The sequence below is a fragment of the Hesperophylax consimilis genome, chromosome 13 (genome assembly GCF_061612785.1).
Source record: "Hesperophylax consimilis isolate HC1 chromosome 13, BYU_Hcon_1.0, whole genome shotgun sequence".
Classification (NCBI taxonomy): Eukaryota; Metazoa; Arthropoda; class Insecta; order Trichoptera; family Limnephilidae; genus Hesperophylax; species Hesperophylax consimilis.
This window is the reverse complement of record NC_142848.1, coordinates 2,497,028-2,522,128: the sequence shown is the minus strand read 5'-3', so window position 1 is coordinate 2,522,128 and position 25,101 is coordinate 2,497,028. Positions and strand designations below refer to the sequence as shown.

Here is a 25,101-nt window from a genome sequence, read left to right as displayed (position 1 = left end):
TTATTAATATCAATAGCAAAATTTGTACATTATGTAGGTTTAAAGTATAATATAAGTATATTTTTTGTATTTTTTTCACAGTCCTCCTCACTAGGGTTTCCTGTTCTGAGGCGGCCTGTAGTTTTTCTTAAATTTTTGTATTTAGTTTTGAATTGTCTTTACATTGTCTTCATAATGTTTGTAAGTTGATTATTACTTTGATCTCTAAGCCATGTTTTGACTTTTGTTTTAAATATACTCATTTCGTTTATTTTTTTGGTTTCATTTGGTAGAGCATTGAACAATTTTATAGCATGGAATTTATTATTTCTCTGTCCAAAGGATGTGTTCAAACTGGGAGTAATCAGGATATTTTCGCTTTTTGCCCTGGTTGTGTATTTATGTTGGGCAGTGGAGTATTCGGATATGTTTTTTTTCAGTTTAAATAAAATATTTTTTGAATATAGTTTCTGTACATTGTAAACATTGAAGTTTTTGAATATTTCTTCTGTCGAAGTTCTAAGCGGAACTTTCAGTATAGTCTTTAATACTCCTTTTTGTGCTATATTGAGCCGCTCTGTGTGAGTGCTCAAGGCAGACCCCCATCCAGTTATTCCGTACTCTATTTGTGATTGACACAAAGCATAGTATACTTTTTTAATATCGTTTATATTGAGGATATTGCGAATGTTTCTAAAGAAGTATATGTACCTGGTTAGTTTTTTTGTAATTACATCTATATGTGAGTTCCAACGGAGATTATCATCAATTTCAATTCCAAGATATTTGATGTTTTGGAGTGTGCTATAGTGGGACAGAGGCATGATGAGCCTTGATTTTTTTGATAAATTCCTTGGCATGAATGTAATTTGAGATTAAGGTCTTCTGACGGCTGCCCTCTGGCTGTTTTAGAAAATGTCAGATATTTTGTTTTATTGACATTAAGCGTCAGGGAGTTTCTTTTAAGCCAGTTTTGCAGGAGACCAAGTCCGTGTTCAGCTTCATGGAACATTTAATGGAAGTACTCCGACCTTCTGATAGAATATTCCTGAGCCCTGAGGAGATCAAATATCATGATGTTCTAACTTGTCACTAAGTATAAAACCTTTTAAATATTGATTTACTTCTTACAAATAATACAAGATGTCAGACCATTTCATGTACATGCAAATAATTTTAAAGACATTACGTTTGAATGCATTTGTGCACACGACAGTATCGAAAGTTTAAAAAAAAGTAACTTGTTTGGAACACCTGCCCGCAGTCTTTTCTTACCCTGCAGATGCCCAGAAATAAAATAACAAACTCGCCAATGTTATTTTAATGATTTTTATCACATTCTTCAGCTTTCTAACAAAACCAACATTATTATTAATATTTTTTATCCATCCAGTACACCACTACAAATGCTAGGGTCTCTATAAAATGATTTGCCTATAGGTACCTATTTTGATCGTTTAATAAGGAGACTAAAATAGGATAATAGCGGATAGAAAAGCATTTAAAAATTTGCGTCGTTAACTCGGTTCTTTTCGTAGCCTTGTCTCCTTATATTTTCAACTGGGCTCATTTTTGGATTTCACTAAGGTTAAATGGGCTTAAAGTAGTGGGAAGCCTTAAGACTCTCGGCTGAAGCAATCTGTATTCGGGGATTTTATGATGAACCTAAAACGAATAGCCCTTTTTGTTATAACTTATTTTCATGCCGAATGTACACGTTGGCCTAATGCACAAGTTGGGCCAATATTGGCGCCAACTCGCCATGTCTTTTAGGCGGGAAATCCAAAATGACACATTTTAAATCGTTATAACTATAACTAAAAATTATAAAAATAAACGAAATATACTTACAAGAGTCCCAACCGTCTGGCGCCAGTGAGACTACGGAATCCTCGATTGGGGTATGTTGTGAGGCTGAAGGTAGTGGGAGGGGAAGGAGATGGGGAAGAGGAAGGCGGGAAAGTACCTTTGTATTCGGATCTGGTCGCCAAACACGGCTAAAGCCATTCCAAGCAACGTCTCTGCATTGTGGTCTTACACCAGGGCGATACGGAGAGTATCTTCTCCTCTGGAACGTTCCGCCAAGTTTTCTATACATTATTTAAAATGAATAAATTGTGACATAAAACAAACTCATCAAACGAAATTTGAAACCGCGACCTGCGGATTGCTAGTTGAGGTCGAGACCCCTCGACTACGGAGGCAGTCAAATCTAGATTCATGTAAAAATTACCGCAGCCGAGACAATTTATTTATACAGCAAGTTTAATTATTGATCATCGTAATTTGAAAACGTAAATAATTACTCACGCAATAATCAACACGATTGTCTCCGCTGAACGTCTATTGCAAAATGAAGACTGGGCCAACGTGTGAACGCTGTTAGCGGATTGGCGCCAAGATCGATGTATGTACGAAAACCGATAATAATCGGCTTAACGAGCAACGTTGGCGGCCAACGCTTGCAACGGCCAAGTCGTCGTGTACACGTTGCTTCAGAATATGGCCCAATGCATTGGGCTAACGTGGACTGGCCGCATCATGTACATGTTAACTTATCCGACACCTAAAATGTTACAAATAGGCGAAAAGAACATCTGTCAAAAAATAAAGGACGCACCTAATGATTTGGACGGTTTTTTTAGTTAGATTTTAAAACTTACTAATTTTAAGTAGATTGACTTTAGGAGGATATACGGATTCGGAAGCTTCCATAAAAATGATATTTTGAAGTGAAACTTCTTTACGCGCGTCATGCATTTTCGAGGACCGGAGTAAAACCGACTCATGACCGTCACGAAAAACCGTGATTATTTCGCTATAGGAGCCTAGCTAATATTATATACCTAGTTTAGGTCACTCTCCAAACTCTAGAGGCAGAGCGCCCGACTGTCATCGTGAAGAACCGAGGTTCGATCCCCGCTTTAAATAATGTTTTTTTTTCTTTTTGTGATTTTTTTAATACGAGGAAAAGTGATAAAATGCTCTCGTGTTGCGACTTTGTCAGGAATACATATAAGAAGATATCTACATGATTTGTAATAATGTAGTAAAAAATTACATAAATTTGTTAATTTTAACCGAGAGTCTCCCGAAATGTCTAAATCCATTTAGTGAGACTCTAGACCGGCAGGTGTTCACTCGAGTAATTGGCTAGAAGTAACGGTCGGTACCTATATGATATTTTGGTTGAAATATAGCTTACAAATCGAGCCGGTAGAGTCGCTCGGTATTTTGATTAATTATTTTTATTTTGAATCATTAAAATTACCAATCAAGGCCGATAACGCGACTAATTACCCTCGCAGACGTGCTTGATAAGTTTTTTTAGTAAAAAACACAGCCGTAAGTGAGTTTTTCAAAATTTAGAAATGTTTTTCAAATTCAGACTCCATACGGGTATGAGACTGTTAAAACACGATAGATCTTTTCCAAAACGGACAAATATACGGAAATATTTTGAAAAACGACAGATATGACTTCACACTGCCGATATATCTTCGATTCGACCCTATATAAAGCGTTAATGAGACGTTATGTGATATTATTCATTTGCCGTGTTTGAAAACGAAAATTTGCGCGGGACAAGTCAATTGAGGAGTACACGTTGTATACGCGGTTCTCGTCGCGCGAGATACCTCTCCTCGCGGTCTAGAGGCAGAGCGTTCGACACTCGTTATGCAGAACCCGGGTTCGAATTCCATATTTTTATAACTTTTATTTTTTTTATCACATGCTACGTATAAATATATCAATATTATGAATCTAGTTAAACGTTCATTTGTTAACAACACGCCTATAAATAAATTTATGCTTTTTAAAACTATAATGTACAGCATTCTGAATAATAATAATATGAAATGAAAAGAGAGAGAGAGAAGAATACTAAAGGTTTCACTTCCGTCGTGCGTAGGCTTGCCACACACTGAATTTTTTTATATGAAAGCTCTGAGAAAGGGCATAACAGCAGTCTCATCATGTTTTTCAGAGTGAAAAAATATATCATAAATTTTTATCCCCGTTTGTTGAAGATTGCGGCATTATGGGTTCTAGATGGGTATGGGATCTGGGACTTGGCACCCCGAGAACGTCGGCGCTTCCTCCGCAGGTGTTATCCGACCGTAGATCACCCGTCTTCCTTTGTGCTCCTGGCACTTTGGTCCTCTGAGCCATAAATCAAGCCCACAATCGCCGGAGGCCGGAGCGGAACGGAGCGGGAAAGGGCTTCTGGACGTGTTTTTGAAGAATCGACGGAATTGATAACGTATTGGAAATGTATCTTTGATATCAACTTGGGTAGTAGGTATAATCAACATTTCCCATTCATTTAAAAAACTAGAAAATTAATACCTCTGGTTTCATACTCTTTGCTTCATTCTCATTCATATATTGTCTCATAAACACACACTCTTCTTTCTCTTGACATGACTCAAGTATTTGATTCGCTATTCTTCTTCTGGCAGTAGCTTCATTAAAAAAACTGCGTAAAACATTTTAAATCTGTTTTTTAATTAGGTTTTAAAATCACGAAAAATTTTGCTGTGTATTCTGCTGTGTATACTCGCTAAATTGGCGCTAATCAGATTATGAAATTAGCTGCAGGGAAAACTGCGTATTAACACGTCAGGTAATACAAACAACGGAGGTACAGGAATGTCGTATGTGTACAGTACCAGGTACAGTGCCTATACCTGTTTGTTGTGTGTCGTATATGTACAGTACGTAGTGGGTATCTAAGTGTATATTACCGGTCATTACAGTACAGGCACCTCTGGCTCAGGGGAAGTGTCAGGCGAGTTAGCCCTGCCGTGATAACTGGCGCGTTTACCCTTCTAGTGTTTGTACGTCAGTGTAAACTTAAAAAGTGTCAGTACTTTACAGTCACGGGAATATTAAATGTTCACATTTTTTTGTATTTAATTTTTAATTTCCGTCAAAGTGTATATAAGAAGACTTAATTTTGAGAGGCTGGAATGAGTACCGTCGCCTCAAGAACCATTTCGTCACTTAAGTTCTAACACCGCGGAAGTCAAAAATAACAACTTTTCAGAAAAGCAAAAAAACCGTGCCTCTTTATATATCGCAATCAAAGTAAATATATTTTTAATGAAAATTTATAAAAGAAAGGTTAATATAAGATTTTTGTAACGGTTGTTATAAAAAATCATTATTTGGATTATTTTTTTGACATACGCAGTGTTACCACATTATAATAAATAAAATAGGGGGACTTACGCGGAGTTATTATAAATACTCTGTAACTGTCTTGAAATATTTATTTCAAATAAAATAAAAATAACGGGTAGACTTATACCTCATAAAAAAATACAAAACATAAAACATACATCTACAATTATCTTAACAGATCTTCTTAACTTTTCGTTATAAATAATTAACAAATTAACTTTATTACACTGTTTTTCAACCTTGATACTTATTTGGTATAAAATCACATCAAAAAGGAACGTCAGTATTAAAAATTTAAAATCAGTTCTACCTTACAAACATAATCAAAAATAACAAAAATTCAATAGAAATTAGTAATTATTAAATATTAATGAAGTAAAGCATCGTAAAAATGGTGACAGTCAGGAGGAATAACTGACTTGAGTTCTTGAAGATGTTTCCATTTAGATTCATTTATTTTTTTATGGTTATTATAAATGACCTTGGGCCTGGTCTTGTCCTTTTATTTTTGGCTCTTCTGGGCAAATTCTTATAGTCATCCTGAAAGCTCAACTTGTAGTTAATAAGGCCATTAGGGTTATACTCCAAAACCCTTAAAATATGTGACTGTAGGATCGTTTGCGACTAGGCCAGGCCGGATTGACTCATACAAGAAATCATTTTTGTTTGAGTAGTCATAAACAAAGTCATAAGATAAAAACTGAACGAAAAAAGGTTGTTTTCGTCGGGCTTCCTAAGAAATCGAGGCATACTGGGAGGGTAAGTATATCTCCTTATTTTTAAGCCTACATTCAATTGCACTGTGGCTAGAGTCACACTCCATTTGGGTATTACCCTTTCAAGGAATTTTTGCGTTATTACGACGTTTTATTCCATGGCTAAATCTAAAAGAGCATTAGCTAAAACAACGTTTCCGTTTTGGGATGTACATCCATCAGAAAATAGGATAATTGGCATAGGTTTTTCAAAAAGTGATTTTCTCAGGCAATCTATGACACATGATGTAAAAACAGAAGCCACTAATCCTGCGTTGTGCTCGGCAAACCAGTAACAATGGACATCTTTTGCAGCTAGATTATTTTGATGTTCGACAGTGTTACATAAAAAAAATAACAATCTGCGTCCACAAAAATAAAAACAAAACGATAACAGTCGATCATAATCATCACACCAGAAGTAAGAGCAGAAACGACCTTTCTATTCCAACTAGCAATACTGCGGCTTATCAAAAAGTTTTCTCATACCTGGGACCAAAAATATACAACAAAATCCCCTCTCAATTTAAACTATGTGAATTATCAGCCTTCGGTACTAAAATTACTAAATGGTTATTAGACTTAGGTAGGACAGATTCCGAAAAATTATTAAAAAACGTAGTCTGAGTTGATTTCCTCGATTTTGTATTTTGTATTTACCTAAAAAATATTTTTTTTATTTTTCTTTCTTACATTGATATATTATATTTTTATTTTATATTTTACATGTACCTATCTGGATTTTATTGTTCATTACTGCTAAATTGTATTTTCCTAAAAAAATATTTTCTTTCTATTTTTCTTTCTTTCATTTATATGTTATATTTTAATTTTATTTTATATTTTACATGTACCTACCTGGAATTATGTACACGCAACCTGCCAATTTGACTGTCCTAAAACGGGAAACTTCCTAGTTGGACAGTCAAAGCTTCCTTTTATATTTGTATATCTTGTATGTAATAAATGTAATAATAATAAATAAATAAATAAAATAAATAAATAAAAAATTAAACATTGTGAAATTATGAACACAGAGTTTTGTTTTGTAATACAAAGCACTAGCCTGCAACATCGGACATAATTTTACTGATTGGAGATCGTGCGTAAATACGTGTGCTTCTCCTGCTAATGCTCGGTCCTTGTCTTTATTTTTCTCCTCTCTAGCTGCTTCTTTTCGAATGACGTGATTGCGATAGATATCTTTACTTATATTACCTGCTTTGAACGCACAGCATGTGTAACATTGATCTTTTTTTTGGCTGGAATAAGCTTAAATTATTTTTATAAGCAATAATTGTTCGCCTGAAACACTCATCCACATTGAAAAAATCTCCTGATAAAAAATACATGACGCCAACGGGACGTTGGCGTCATGTATTTTTTATCAGAAGATTTTTTCAATGTGGATGAGTGTTTCAGGCGAACAATTATTGCTTATAAAAATAATTGTTATCCTTTGTGCTATGCATAAATAAAATCTTGTCTTAAAAACATTAATTTATCAAAAAAATAATAAGCTTAAATTCTTTTCCTTGAAAATTTTGTCAAAGGACCATCGGCTGACGGGTTCTTTATTTACTGAATTACACTTATCACAATAAATTTTGAAAAGATGTTTCTTGTTTTCGATGAGAGGCTCGACGATATCCTAAATATTCTATTCTTTCCATTCTAAGTTTCTTGCTATTATTTTTAGTCCAGTTTTTGTTCGCAGAACATCCCTTAGAACGTCTTTTTCGACCAGAATTAAGATCACCATGTTTGACCTCGTCATTCACTAGCAAGGGACTCGCAATCGGTAATGGAAGATCTGTTGTTTCTTCCATTAATATAGGCTCTATCACACTTGTTTGTCCAAAGTTAATTTCAAGAGGTTCGACATTCGATGGTAACAGAGGCGAGTTGAACTGTAGTTTCTTCCGTCATTAGACTCATTACAATGACATGGCATTCGAAAAGTTCATGTACACTCACCTCGCCGCTTATATTGGTATTATCTGGAATTATAACAACAGGCAAGTTGTTAATGTCGAGGTTTTCCAAATTTTCCTTGGGTGTGATATTTTCATTTTTCTTTTTAGGTGGTATTTTTATTCCTAGTTGTTTACATATTTCATCCATCTCTTCATCATCACTGCTGTCGTAATCCATGGTGCATTGATATCTGTAAATTTAAAAGCTTGTTAAAAACCGTTATATAAAACACCGCGTAAGTCACTTCTACATTAAGCAGAACACCGCGTAAGTAAAATACCAATTTTCATCTTATTTTTTACAATAACGTAATTAATATTTAGACTTAACTATACTTAAAAACCAAATATAAAGACTTTATCCCTTATATGAACACATAATATTAGTAATATGATTTAAAGTTACCTTGATTTCCAATGTATTTATTGGGAGCACACGTCGCGACCTGTCACAATACGAAAGCAAACTGACTTACGCGCTGTGTGCATGACGATTCCCGCGGCACGGAGATACGCTGTGTATTTGTTTTCAAAATAAAACGCTTTTATTAGTTAAAATCTTTGTTTCTGTTTGGTCTAGAAGGTGCGTCTTCCGATTCTCTATAGAATGACATGCAAAAGTTAAAATGGCATTATTTGGACTTTCGCGGTGTTAGAACTTAAGCGACGATTTATTGGATAGCTAAAACCTCTGCCATAGGTCACCCTAAGTAGTTTGTTACGTTTGGTGAATTAGCAGGGGTGCCCGAGTTCATCTGGTTGTACCGTTGGGCGTCAAATGTACCGAGATTTATTGGTGTGTGATTTCTGAAAAGTGTGTAAACATAAAACTCATGTGTTGCACAATATTAAATAAGGGAATCAGAAATCAAAGAAATGCGTCAATGCTGAGAACAAAATTTATTGAGTTTAATTATCAAAATACTCATCTATTAAATTACATTAATATCAAGTTAAATAGCAAGAGACTCTACGTTCTTTATTAAGATCAGGGCATGTTCAGATCGTTAAACAAAATCTGACTAGTGATGCGAAGATACAATACTAAAATGTTAATCTGCGGGTAGTAAAAATTAAAAGGATAAGTTTCACATCTCAAATATTAATCCTGCTTGATTATATAGGGCGCCAGCTCTTCCCAAATATCTTGTGAAGAACAAATTTATATTATTTAAAGTAAACCATTTTGTAAAATCTAATTAGCATGATGACAATCGCTCACGTTTTTAATGGCGCAAATCTCTCTGGAATCCGTTCCGTGACGCACCTCCTGACTGTTGTCCGATTCCCCTAGAACTGGCTTGCAATCTCTGAGGTCTATGAATATGTACCCGGCCGTCGCTGTGTTCACAAATGCACGCTTCTTGTGTTAATTAGTTCTTCCAAGCGCTTGACACCGGGGCGAGTAGTTTCAAATCGTTACATTACTCCCTTCCCTTCAAAAAAATTTCCAAAGGAAATTTGAGGCCCTCCTGGCGCCTTTACACATTTCAAGACAGGAAGCTTGCTCATCATGCCAATAGGTGATATGCTCTGGAAGAATTGATTTCAGAATGTATCCTTGAAACTAGGTAATTTATATCCAATATGAAGGTCACGTACAGGGTCCAGGTCTTGAAGGCAGAAGTGGTGATTATCAGCTTAGAGGTCTGTTTGGTGATTGTATGAAGGCGAAACTCCTCCTCCTAATCTGGCCATGATGAATTTTAAAACTGCTGGGATGAGCATCCAAAGAGTGTACAGATGAAAGCCGAAGATCAATGTAGAAGAAGAAAGTTGAAGTTCAATTTTGATAGTCTTCTTGATATTGTCCAGTGCAGATGACAGGTCCATTTTGTATAAAGATGTCCATGTGAATATGAAGTTCTTCCTTCCATGTAGATTGTAATTGTTTTGGCCAAAAGCAGCAATGAATTCCACCGGCAGTATATGTTAAGGTCTTGAATTTGTAGTGATGATTGCGATTTAACGTTGATGTTAATTCTTGATGTTGCGAAGACTAAGCTATACTATAAAATGGTTTACTGATGAAAATTAGAAAAAAAAATTAAGTTAGAACTGATTGTTTAGTTATAAAGTTATAGATTGAAGTTTCCAAACAGCCCACCTAGATGTCACTCCTCTAAAATAGAATGATATTTTAAATATCTTTATAAATAAATTTTATTATAATTTTACTAACAAGTTATTTCAAAGTTTAAAAAATTTAAGCTTTAACTGTGAAATAGATATTAAGATTTCTATATGAAAATGAACATTATTATCCTTCCCATAGATCTGAGTAAAAATAAGTTTGTCTTTGATATTGATAAAATTTGAGAAATAAATTAGCTTGTGAATAAACAAATTCTGTAATACCCCAATGTAGTATAGTATAAATCAAAATTTAAATTTTCAGTTAAAATGTAATCCGATGATGAAATTAGCAGTAAAATTGAATTATTCTTATTCTATTTTGTAAATCTCTAAGAATAAAGAACCAATTAACATTCCATGATTCGATCAAGAACAAGGTATTGATTGAATTATCGAATGCTAGTTCGACTTGTTGAGGTCATTCCGAGCTCAAGAATGGCCCCCGCAACCCGAAGAAGGAAGCTTTATTATCTTTAAAATAAAATTAAAAGTAAACCGACGTTGGCATATGCCACATGCATTTTTTTTTGTGTTGAGGATTTCAAATCTCTCTATTTAATTAATTTATATTTATTTTTATTCTAATTTGTAAGGATGAAAAACAACATAAAATGTGAATCCAAAAAAAGAAAAAAAAAAAAAACCCAAATGGATAAAATAAGCACTACCAAAAGAAATTACATAGAAAACCGTTGGCTGGGTTTCATAACTTCCTAAAGTTACTAAATAGATATTCTAAGCATCTGATTGCTATCATGTGATGAAAATAGTAACCCAATGCCAAAGATTCTGAATGAACTCTTCGGTTTGCCTTCTAACTCAAAGCAACATAATAAATAGTACTAACTATAAATCATTAAATCTATTATAAGAAAATTGTAACCAATATCCAGCAGATCCTGCAAGGAATATACATACTCATTTGATACTATAGATTAATGAATGGGATAACCCAAATTAACATTAATAATTTGATAAATATAGGCACGGTATTGTACCACATGCAATTGAAAATGCACTATTTCTCCAGCTTATAGTATGTAACATCCCCAAAGGGCATAAAAACTTATTAATAATAGCATAATGATACAGAACAAGACAAAGAAACAGAACAAGACAACGAAACACAAAACCCAACCGTATTCTACTATAAACTATCTTGAAGATACGCCCACCATTTCGGACTAGCAAGCGCATCTTGAAACCAGTTAATTACATAACCATTTCAGAATGAATATGATAAAAGTACATATGAAAATCATCAAAATCCCAAACGGATGTACAATGTACTCACACACCTCCAAACTTACTCAAAATTTGATGACTTGAATATATAAATTTACAAAATTTAGTACTATGTACATTCATATGCACACATTCAATGCGTAAGGGTAAGGGTAGGTCACCCTTGCACACTGAACAAGTATAAAAATAGCAAAATACATATATTAGTAATACCTGGACACGGACAAACAAAATAACATCATAAACAAATATAAAATTGCATTCAATGTGAGAACATAAGTTTTAGTCATGCTCTCACGTTAAATGGAATCTTTTAATCGCTTCCATTATTGCGCATAGTGGAAACAAAAATATATAAAATTATTAAAATACGCACCTGCAAGCATATTACATTATTAAATTTATTGAGAAGAAATTTTTGCTTTGATATCCAAAAAGAAAGTTTCCTATAAATCCTCTATAATAGAGAAGGGAAATGACCAAAATAGTCCAAATTTATAAAAAAAAATCAAATCAATGGACACTAACCATAAAAAACACTGTTTATTAGTTTCCAACAAATCCTCTATATTCTGGAAATAGTATGAATTACTGAATTTACGACAATTTAATCCTTTACTTTAAAAAAACAAAAAAAGAAAACCCAAAAACAAAAACACGCTCTCACAAGGAAATTAACGTTATGATTTTCCATTTTTAATAAATTATCACCTTCCAAAAAAAAAAAACACACTATCTACTATTTCATCAGGTGCACACTCAGAGGCTTATACAAGCATGGCGGCATTTAAGAAAATGTACTCTCAGAGGCTAAAAAGCATGTAGTACTTTTCTCCCGAGAAAAATTGCAACAAAAGCCAATTGCTTTCACTATATCACATAGCACATAGTACTCCTGTCTCATGTAGGCAAAAACATCCACAAGCTACAGGCCCTCTATGCCCTATGGACATTAGATGTAAATTTATATATATCATTCCCACCCTTACAGTCAACCCTTACGAGCTGTACAAAGCCTCAGCGGTTTTATTTAAAAAACATGTGCAATGTAAAAGAAAAATTCACTTTCAGAGGCTTATACAAGCATGAAGTGACATTCCCACTGTAAGATACAGGCTAATATTTTTATATTTTATATTTTAAATTGAAAATCAAACGTTAAGACCTACCCAAACAAAATTTAAGGTTCTGGTAGAATTTCTCCACGACAGCAAGCCAATTAGACCACTCCGGAGTCACACGGCACAGTAGAGAAGACGTCTCCTCGCCCACTGCACAGGTAACCCGGGCTGCTAGTTTTCTTTCGGTTACTTGCATCTGCAGTCAGGAGCCTTTACACCAGGTTGACCACAGCGGAAACATCTCACTGGTTCTCTGAAATTCACGTTTTGAGCGCTTTGATTGTTGTTATGAAATACCTTTAATTTCTTTGACAATAGGATTATAATAGTTATTATTGCATAGGATTACATATATAGGATTATAATAGTTATTACTGTAAGAGAAAGTTTATTTATGTATCTTGGCAACATGTTACCCATTAGAATTTCTACTATTTCCTCTTCCGGCAATTTCTTAGAGAGGCGATTATTCAATAGTAAGACTGTAGTTATAAATGAACCCAGGTTTTCTTTGGGTTTTTGACATGTAGTTCTTAACTGAGCTACAAGACGTTTCTCATGGTCCAAGAGTTCGAACTCCTCCTTCAAACCCGCAACAATCTCTGACCATGAATTAAAAGTAAAACGGTTCACCCTGAACCAGTTCAAAGCATCGCCTGTGAAAAATTCAATCGCGCTAGAAAATAGATTATTGGTACTTACACCACGAGAATCTGCTAGTTCTTCTACACGTTCTATGAAATTGCGTACGCATGTGGATCCGTCAAAAACCAGATTCCATTTGTGCACGGGGAATGGCTTGCAGGAAGAGGATTGCGTTTCCGCCTGTCCCTCCGGCGAAGCTTCATTTTTATTCAGCATTGTCACAGAATCCTGAATCTTGGCCTGACTCCTCGTAACAATTTGCGGTTCCGACATGACGTGAAGAAACTATGCTATGTAGGTATGAAATAAATAATTAGCACATGTACCAAATATACACGACGACAATAATCTTGCCTCGTACCAAAAAAAAAAAATTTGACTACAGCGTACTGTAAGTCAATAAACAGTGAAAAACGCAGAGCGCTTGAGTTCTAGAGGGGACATTCAAATATAAAAACTTTGTAAAATGATTATTTAATTATGGAATATCATCACGAAACAGATCCCCGGAGCATCAAAACCGCGAGCGACTGTCATCATAAATTCACAAATTAGCAAGATTAACACTTGAGATTTTTAACTACACTAAAAAACATTGAGCACAAATTTACATCCTACCCACAAAATAACACATCACTAGGTTTAAACCACGTTGGGAGGCCAAATGTACCGTTGGGCGTCAAATGTACCGAGATTTATTGGTGTGTGATTTCTGAAAAGTGTGTAAACATAAAACTCATGTGTTGCACAATATTAAATAAGGGAATCAGAAATCAAAGAAATGCGTCAATGCTGAGAACAAAATTTATTGAGTTTAATTATCAAAATACTCATCTATTAAATTACATTAATATCAAGTTAAATAGCAAGAGACTCTACGTTCTTTATTAAGATCAGGGCATGTTCAGATCGTTAAACAAAATCTGACTAGTGATGCGAAGATACAATACTAAAATGTTAATCTGCGGGTAGTAAAAATTAAAAGGATAAGTTTCACATCTCAAATATTAATCCTGCTTGATTATATAGGGCGCCAGCTCTTCCCAAATATCTTGTGAAGAACAAATTTATATTATTTAAAGTAAACCATTTTGTAAAATCTAATTAGCATGATGACAATCGCTCACGTTTTTAATGGCGCAAATCTCTCTGGAATCCGTTCCGTGACGCACCTCCTGACTGTTGTCCGATTCCCCTAGAACTGGCTTGCAATCTCTGAGGTCTATGAATATGTACCCGGCCGTCGCTGTGTTCACAAATGCACGCTTCTTGTGTTAATTAGTTCTTCCAAGCGCTTGACACCGGGGCGAGTAGTTTCAAATCGTTACATGGTGAGGTGTATTCAGATCTTGGGAGTTCATCAGCCCACCTGCCGGGTGGCGTGTGCCGTCTTGTAACATAGCGGGAAAGATGGATTCATGCGTCAGTCACTCCATGACATACTGACCTCTAGATTACCACCCACCCCTCATACCTTTGTCGTTCCCAAAACGTCCTCTTCTTCTTTTCCTTAAAAAGACCCTCCACAAGGCTTCCCCAGAGATGACATTGGAAACCGTGAGGGAAATTATTTTCATCATGGCCTCCTATATGTGGTTCATGTAAAAAAGGTGGAGGGGGTTGAAATAGTATTAAATTTGATGAAGATTTATCAGTTGTGAATAACTATGGGAGTTTAAACGGTACCCATTAAACGGCGATTTTTGGCTCGTTTCAGCTTTTGATCTAAGTATAACTGTCATTTTTTACACACACACGCATAAAATACGTCAATTTTATGAATTAGACCGCGCCCAGCATGTATTGTAGTAAAATTGCAATCAGTTTTCTCATTAAAATACTTACAACCATAATTTTGTCCCTGGCTGTACAGTATACTTGTGTACATTTAGTGCATTAATAAAAAAGCGTTAGATCGTTGATTGAACAGCTAAATCCTTTCAGAAAAATCCACTTTGAAAACAGTAAAACACTCTGTGTAAACATGTCAAGAAAATCATTAATTATCTGCATTAAAAACAGAATAATCTACAAACAGACGTTACTTCAAACAGTACGTTTATTTTCGTAATATTTTTTTAAATTTTACAATTTGTGAGGTGAACATGGAACCATTCATTAGATAACCAAAACCTCTGCCTGTTTCCTACGTTTGGTGACTTAGCAGAAGTGTCCGGGTTTCGTGAGTGATTGTCCACGTCTTAGCGGCGTACGCGACTGCTATATACATGATATGTTCATACGGAATTTACTAATAGTTTAACAGGAAACGGCCTTCAATCCCGTTTTGAATCGGAATACCAAGAAAAAAGAGATTTGTAATAAATTGAAAGATGAAATAGGCTTTGAGGGATAACAATTTTCTCATTATTAGATTTGTAACACCGTGTAAGTGTTTTATTTGGCAGTTTTAGGGATCCATGCATTTTTACAAGCCATAAAATAACGCTGAATAATAGGCTAATAGGCAAAGGGAAAATTATAATCATTTTCCTTGCAGTTAACGTTACTGGCGAATAATTTAACCTAGTTGAAAAGTTTTCAGTTGGGTAAACCGCTGATATTCAGTTCAGAATAACTCTAAACAAAGTTGGCACAGTTGAAAAGGGAAAATTATTGTAACAGCTACTGAACTTCTGTTCTGAAACATTTCTGTGATTGTTTATTGTACAAGTTGATCTACTGGAATGTGGAAATATTGCAATGTCACTTGTGGAAGTTATCCATCCACCGGATGGCAGTCGAAAACAACCTTATATTAGATATTTGTTTGAATGATTCGTTATTTTTAAGGCATAACAGAAGTGAAGTTAGACAATTCTTTACAGATTTCACGAAATCTTTTGGAATTTTATGAAATGGAAAACTTTATTGCAAAAAAACATTGACAAAAGAGCACTGAATTATCTATCATACGGAGAAAAATGAGTACGGTTGATTTGTTGAAATACTATTAAAATTGACTGAATTCCCATTTCCTAATCAAATATTAGCCATTCAGAATATATCTTAACACGTATTCACGCAGGTGGCCTTGCCCATTAAATATAATGGAAGAAATGCGAAAAAATTATTAAGAACACGTTTCACGAGTTTCTCAAAACATATTTGTGCTTTACTGATAGTTTGCTCTGACATCTGTGAGTTCACCCGTTAAAGGCCTGCAATCCCGTTTTGAACAGAAAAACGAATAATTGACCAGATTTTTAATAAATTGATGACTAAGAATATTTTTTTGGCTTATTAATTCTTACAAAATATTTTATTTTTTATTCTTAAATTTGTAGATTTTTATAATTTTATGATTTTGTGTTGACTGTACGCCATTGATAAATAAAACGATCTTAATCCATAAGTATGATTTAGGAAGACTAAAACTGTTACTTTCGTTATTTTTTTCGTATAGTTTTTTTTTTCATGTTACATTTAGAATTTTTTTAAAGTAGCGTTATGTTAAACGTTTCGCCATATTTCCAGATTTAGCTAAAGCCTTTGGTTCGTTGAATGAAATGAGTTTTTATACTGATAAAATTATTTCACCATATTCATATTGCGTGTGTACTTAATATTTTAAAGCATAACTTGTGACCATTAAAATATGAATTGTCGCCATCTATGAGTGTACAGATTATTACCAACGTTACCGTTTACCCTTTAAAAAAGTCAAAATGGAATAAATAATCTATAGCGTTTTAATACAAAAAACATTTATTAAAAATTGCGTACGGTTACCTCAAGTGACTACATATTCTTCTAATCCCTTCCCACCATTGTCTTCGTCCAAGAGCTCTACGATTCCAAGCCATTGAAGCATCCCTAGTGTTAAATGAAGAGGAGAAAAAATTCACTCTGACTAGAATTTTTTTTAGAATAACTATATTAGCGTTTCTTAAATGAAAATTTGTAAGAGAAAAATTAGAAAAAGATACGGTCACATCTAGGACTTGAACACAGGACTGTTGCCTTGCCGGGGCGCCGCGCCGTTCTACCAACTGAGCTAATGAGCTAAGTGAAAGACGAGTATCCTGGGTTAAGTCCTAGATACGACTTGATTTTTCTGATTCATATTTTTGTTTGAGGCCCCACAGTAAGCGTACAAAGATGGCTTGAAAGAGAGATATGTAAATACGAATGTTAGAAGTAGAGCTCTAATAGTATAAAACGATAATAATTAAGCGAAAATGGTGAAAATATGTAATAAAACACGACTCGTTTCAAATAGAGTTTGAAATCTATCGACAAATGCTTTAGTTGAATTTAAAGATACACTGCAAATTTTTTCGTGCCTATAACGTATTAAATAACACAACAAAAAGTGTTGTAAATAATTTTCGGAGCTTACTTTGCGATTTTTTTTCTATCGATGGAATTTTATATAATTAACGTTTCGCCGTAATATAGATATTGATATTATCTTCAAAAATAACATATGTTTTTTTGGAACATAAAAACTTAAGGAGTTATCGAGAAACTTGTTATAAAACGGTAGAAATTGGGTCTACGGGGGCTTAACAATCGCCAATATTATCTTCAATAAGTAAAGACTTTTTTCTTTGGCAGCGTGTTTTTTTTTTTTTTTTTTTTCGGTATTACCTTTTTATTTATTTATTTATTTCTATACATACATTACAGTGTCTACCAAATATTTACATTTGTATATAATATATAAATTTAGAACTGTTGTTAATATTTTGTTTTATGCTGGGTGTGAGGTAGGTTTGAGTAGGTGACACTGTGGTGGGTAGTGTTATATGTTTCGTGAACACCTCACTGGGAGAATCTGTGCTGAGGTGTTTACGTGGTTATGTTTGAATGGTACATGTATTTCTTATATAAGTGTAAGTTGGGATTTTTTTTAATGGTTATTGTACATTGTTATTTAAAGAAAAAGGAAAAAAATATTTATTTATATGCACATACATACATACACCCATGTATACACATACATACATAAATACACATATATGCAGGCATACACACATATAAATAAACACATGTATACATACATACATTCACATTCATCCATGATTTTGTTATGTTTGCATTCCTCTTTTCTTATAATAAAATAATTTATCGTTTCATCTCCCTCCCTTGTAGGCATTAGTTATATACCGACCCAAATTTCAATTATTACACAATCTCCACAATACATTACTTTAACGTCCAGCCAATTTCTAATCCCACTATTATTTCTCTATATTTTTCCCTCCAATATTCAACCTGTCAAAACCAACTCCTTTGTTTTTGGATGCCAACGTGAAAAATGGAACACATTCACATTGACCCAGATTTTGTTAGTTTATATTTTTATATAATAGTTGAATCTTAATTTTAATCTTACCAAATGAGCAAAAGTTTAACATATTTATTTAATTTATATGGTAACTAATTATTAGCGTACAAATAATAATACAAGATAGAATACAACACGAATTTCTAAATAATAGAAATTATAGAACAGGGATAAACATACAATTCCAAATAGTACCTACTTACTAAGAACGGGTTGTTTCATAGAATTTGAACAATTCATCAAATTTCAAAGTTGATTTTCAAGTTCTGTGAAGGTTCTATTCAAGTTCTGTTATTATTTATATAGTGACATAACTTGAATACAACCTTCACAAAACTTAAAATAAGATTTGAAATTTGATGAATTGTTCAAATTCTGTGAAACAATCCGTCCTAACACGTGCATTCGGAAGACAATGTCAAAGCGTTATTAATTTTTTTATGTGATATCGCACAAGAGTCCCAAGTGCACCCAACCATCTCAAGCCATTGAAACTATTGCATCTCTAATTGGAGTATTTTGTGTGGCTGAAATTAATGGGGAGGGGAAGGAGATGGGAAAAAAAAGGTACGGAAACACCTGGCTATTCAGATCTGGTCACCAAACACGGCTCAAACCGTTTCAAGCAACGATTCAATTCTGAATGTATATTTTACTGATAGTATATTTTACTGTGGAACGTGCCGCAAATACAGTGTAAGTAAATTATTAACTTAAACTTAACTTGCGCATGCCGGGATTTGAACCCGCGACCTCCGGCTTGCTAGTCGAGAGCCTCACCCTTCGATCACGGAGGCCTTCATTTTGATATTTGTAGCAGAATGTACTTACGTAAGTTTACAGTGAGCTTCTCGTATGCTTTTATTGTAAACTTCGCTAGAAATAATTATCGTGAATACAATTATTTTGCCTCATTATTTGTGAATTTTTATTTTGAAATTTTCCAAAAATAGTGACAGAACTAGCAGGCAAACGTTAATTTTGACAAAGTGACGAAACTCTCCTTACCACCTTCCCTTTTTCTCTCCCCACTGCCTTCAGCCTCACAATATAAGCCAATAAGGGATGCCATAGTGTCACTAACTCCGACCATTTGGGCCTCTTCTAGTGTTTCACACGTAAAAAAACCTAAGAATTTTTGTACTAAATATTCATTACCAAAGTAAAAAAAGTAAAGCCATCATAAAAAATATTATTTTTTTACAAATTTAATCATTTGTTTTTTCATTGATATTTGCTATTTCTACCATAACAATTTTGTAACATTGATACTATTCTCATTTTATACATAACGCTAGTGAGAAGAATTTTGGAATATAACTCTACGATTTGTGCTCCACATTACAATATCCATATTCAAGCGATTGAAAAAGTCCAGCATAGATTCCTAGATTCCATAGATTAGGTATATTAATTTAAAATTAGGTATTCCAAGAGAATCCGTGGACTATAATTTGTTATTAAACTAGACTAATCTCGTAAATTTATAAGATCGCAGGAAAATCTGTGATCTATTAATATTATATAAAATAATTCACTCGGTCCTGGATACCCCTGATTTTTTTTTTTTTTTTTAAAGAAAGACAAACATTCCCTGGTTACGAATAACCCAACAATGTTTGAAAATCTCCTACTACCACCACAGAAAGCCGAAAATGTTGCTTGTGTTGTGATGGAGGACTTGGACTGGAGAGCCAGCCGAGGAATCGAACACGCGACGCTCGGGTGAGACCCAAGCGCTATGCCCACTCAACTACTGACCGAATAGAACTAATACGATTTCATTGCCCTGGTCGCGCTAACAATAGACTGACTCTACCGTTCTACAATAATAACACACATACATTATCACATTATTACTCACCAATCAGTCGATTACACATTTTAGGAAATGAACATGCTAACATCGGCGACATTTATTTCTTAAAATTAGCGCAATATAAACATGCACTCAAAAATTATTTTTCCATAATGTAACTTTATATAAGCAATATGGACATGTTGAAATGAAATGATGATATTTATCATTGTTCTTTTTTTGTTATTTTTGGTTGTGATACACAAAATAATTGTATGTTATTTTTAAGTTTAAAACTACTATTATCTAATGATATTATTTTTCTTACTTTTGTACTCTATTATATGTTTATTTATAAAAAGCAGTATGGCCGTTTATGTATTTAAAATTAAAATTAAATTAAAATAAGTTTATTGATAATGTAAGTTATATATTATCATAAGCGATCTTATCCGTGAGGATAATGACCATCACTCGAATATATATTATCATAAGCGATCCGTGAGGATAATGACCATCACTCGAATATATATTATCATAAGCGATCTTATCCATGAGAATAATGACCATCACTCGAATATATATTGTCATAAGCGATTTTATCCATGAGAATAATGACCATTTCCTCGAAAATATTGAGATGCAACCAGCTTCCTAGATCTGTTAGTTCTGGCACATTTCCACGTTACGCCTTTATGCATATTGAAGTGTCCCTCGGGACGCCCGAAGGAAGGTTTACATCCCTCCCCACCCACCTCGAGGTGCCTCGCCTTGAGACATATCGCAGATGCAGCCTCCAATGTTACTTTACTGGAGCCATCGTTATTTCAATATTTAGCAAATAAATATTTTACAAAGTTTGTGTGCAATTCACACGACTCAACACATCTGTATATCTTATATATGTACACGTAGGTACCTAATATTAAAAAAGTAATTTTTAATATATAGACTTTCTAATATTAAAAAATTAACGTGTGCGTATTTTTGGTATATATACGTACTCAATATACAATAAAATTACAGATGCTATAAACATATTTAGAACGTTTTTTTGTTATTTGTTTTTGGGGTGTTATGCCGTGTTGCGCTAACTCCTTCTTTAGCCAACGTTTCGGACAGCATTGCAGTGTCCATCATCAGGGCAGATGTGTTATTAATAACACATCTGCCCTGATGATGGACACTGCAATGCTGTCCGAAACGTTGGCTAAAGAAGGAGTTAGCGCAACACGGCATAACACCCCAAAAACAAATAACAAAAATACTTTTGGCCGTGAAAATCTCAAATCATATATTTAGAACGGATTGTTCCATAGAATTTGAACAATTTATAAAATTTTCAAAGTTGATTTTCATGTTCTGTAAAGGTTCTATTCAGGTTTTGTGATTATATCATTATTGGTCAGCTATTTAAAAAAATATAATAAAAACAAAACTTCAATAAAATCATCATAAAACTTGAAAATCAACTTTGAATTCGATGAATTGTTCATATTCTATTAAACGAGTTGTCCTGGATTCGTTACAATGAATATTGAGTAACCTATGTAATTATAAAAGCCTTATGAACTCATAGCACATACACTAAATAAAATCATGATAAACTTTTAGTATATTCGAAATTGACAAAAAATGTTTCAGGAATCCATTCTTTAAAGTCCTGCAATCCAATTTTAAACAGTATTACCAATAATTTAAAGAGATTATTACCAAATTTGCAATTGCTTATTTATACCTGTAGGTTTAAACAAGCAATTGCAAAAACTCCGAGAGATGTCTATACCAAGTGAGATATAGCGACAACCTTCAGCCCAGCCGCAGAAGTTACAATACATACATATTAATTATGTTCTATGGGTTCTTAACCCCTTGGGAAAATTTTTTTAGTTTTGCAAACACGCTTTTGCGAACAGCTCCAATGGTTTGATAGAAATCACTGTCATAGTGAGAAAATAAATATGATTTATGCGCTGTTAAATGCAGAAAACGCTACACTTTATATTCAAATCTAGAATCTATAGAAGAATTCAAATGTGCACCTCTATGAAACCAAAGGTTCTGACAGCAATGGGATTTTGTTATAATTTTTTTATTATATGAAACAGCAAAAAAGTGAGGTCAACGTAATGTTCATAATAGGTACATTTATTTGTCTACCAAAATTGTATTTTTTTACTATCCGTAATTTTAGTCCAGTTTTTGTAAGGTGAACCATTTTTAAAACCCTTGTATAATGTTTGCAAAAAAAATTTTTTTTACAAAATTTTATGATTATTTCTATCAATAAACAAAACAAGATCTTTTTACTTTTAAACTGAATCGCAGCTCTGGCATGGTATGAGATTTTCTTTCTCTATTTCAATTTTTTTTTAATCTACCACATTAAGTGAATAACATCATTATTACCAGCCTATTTTCTAAATAATTCAAATGAAAGCTCGGTACTATATTCCTTGTTTACATTTACTCCTTTACAGGAGCTTATGTAATCTTTTAGATGTTGTGTGGAGTGTTTTTTTTTAAGGAAAGGCAGGAGAGGAAGTTCTGTGAAGGTAAAAAGTATGAGAGTTGAGTAGGAATCTAGGGATTAGTGAGTCCAAGAGTGACGGACACATGAATATATCCCTCCCATTGCGGCGCAAGGCGATGGATCGGGAGACCAGTTGGGGAGATCAACGGATCTCCCCAACTGGTCTCCCGATCTGGTACGCCACGCAGGTGGTGGGCAGGCGCATTCTGAACACATCGCACCCGATGAACCCGGGTACCCCTGCTAAATCACCAAACGTAGCGAACCACTCGGCGTGACCTATGCCAGAGATGTTGGTTATCCAATAAATGGTTCCCAGGCTGCGGTACCTAAACCCGCCTCCCAAATTGTAATGAACCTGTTCCAAATGCATGTCAGTAATGACAATCTTCTTATATCAATCCACTAATGTATTTAGCATAACTGAATATAATCATTAGAGGTGGGTCCTATAGGTATTTTTCGTTACTGGGTACAATGAGTACAGGTACAAAAAATACCGGTGACAAAATACTCAAAAGTATTTAATACCGACCTGAGGATTGATTCAGAATAAGTCATTCTAATGAAGTCGCATAAATTCTGCTCACATATTCCCCACAAATATTCTACGGGAGCTTGATTCCCCGTTTTATTATTTGAAATCCGTGGGGGGGGGTTGTTACAGAATTTCCGAAAAACATTATTCCCCACAAAATGAATACTCCCCACGGAATATTTGAAATCCATGGGAGGGAGGGGTTGTTAGAGAATTTCTGTAAACCATAATTCCCCACAAATTTTTTTCAAAATAAGTACTCCCCACACAATTTTGAAATCCATGGGGGGGGTTGTTACAGAACTTCGCTGTAAAAAAATCCGCACAGGCAAAATCATCATATGTAATTCCCCACAATAATTTTTCAACATCCATGGGGGGGGGTAGCTACGGAATTCCATTTCGAAAAACTTCCCCACATATTTCCCGTCGCTAAATATCAGATCAAATGTCACAAATGCTACCCCTCAAAAAAATAACTACTAAAAATACCCAACAAAAATATTCATCACAAATACCCATCAAAAATACCTACTGAAAATACCCATCAAAAATACCCATCGAAAATATCCATCAAAAATACCCATCAAAAATACCTACTTTTAGAGATCTGTCACAAGTACAAAGTATCGCATGGAAATACCCGGTACTTTTACTGGGTACGATAAATACGCCTCACCTCTAATAATCATCACATAATTCTGCTTTAATTAAAGTTGGAAAAAACTCATAGTGTATTCCGATGATCGGATTTGTGTAGTCGCTCTACAATGCACAGCCGAGTATCTAAGCCAGCTTTAAAAATTCACTCCCAAATGCAGATAAGCTGTAAAATCGCAGCTTTGCGGGACTAAGTTCCATCTACTGGGTACTGGGAGTTACCTACCAACTTTTTTAAGCTTCCGAAAGTTTTCATAAGCGATTGTACTGGGATATTGTCAAATTGTTTTTCGTAAGTTTCCTTATTCATATATTTATTTGTATTTAAATCGTCTCGGCAACAGGGTTATACTCCAAAACATTGAGATCAAAAAACAATTTATAAAATAGTGAGTAAGAATTTGTAAACGGATAATATTATTAAAGATATCTTTATAGATAACTTTGGACTCGATTTACTCTAAAACTAAAACTCAATCAAGAAAGTAACACCACAAGATTGACTCGAAAATTCAATCGTTTTCTGTTTGTACCACAAGTTTACGGAAACCGTATTGTATAAACAGGATACCTAATTTTAAAATTCGAAAACAAATTATTTATTGTTTTTGTGTTTAATTCGTAGAACTCCATTTATATATATATATTTTTTTTTAATTTAATTGAAATCATATTTAATAATATAATTATTAAGTTCTGCAAGTATTTTTTGGTTTTCGTTATTATTACAGCTGTTTCGGCTTTCAAGGCCATTTTCAAACTGTGCTTTTAACCACGTTTAGATGACTTACTTTATGATTCTATTTTACCCCCTCCCAATTTAAAATGATTTATTACCGGCTTAACCGATTTACTGATAAAATAATTGTGACAATAGATTTCAAATTCTGTTGGGTTATTTTGAAGTCTGTTTTCCCCACATTAATGTTATCTTAATTGTTTAATAATGATGTAGCAGCTATTAATTTACTTAAACGTGTTATATTGTTTAGGTTTTGTGAACATACATAGAAGCGGGGAATAAATAATTCTCCTTTTAATTAATGTTATATTAGGCTCATTGGTTATTTTATTGATTTCTAATTGTTCAAATAAATTAAATCTAAGGCCCTTTCTTTCTATATGTAAGGGTTACCGCTTACATATGTAGTAGATCCCTCGTTATATTGTGATAACGAAAATTTAAGTACTTTTTTATTTTTATTATAGTGTGTTTTGGAAACAAACGGTTTTAC

General features: G+C 33.9%; 1 protein-coding gene across 1 annotated transcript in view; it reads left to right on the top strand.

Annotated features, from left to right (window-relative positions):
• Nckx30C (solute carrier family 24 member Nckx30C) overlaps positions 1–25,101 on the top strand; it is a 190,522-nt gene that overhangs the window by 114,489 nt on the left and 50,932 nt on the right. The window lies entirely within an intron of this gene.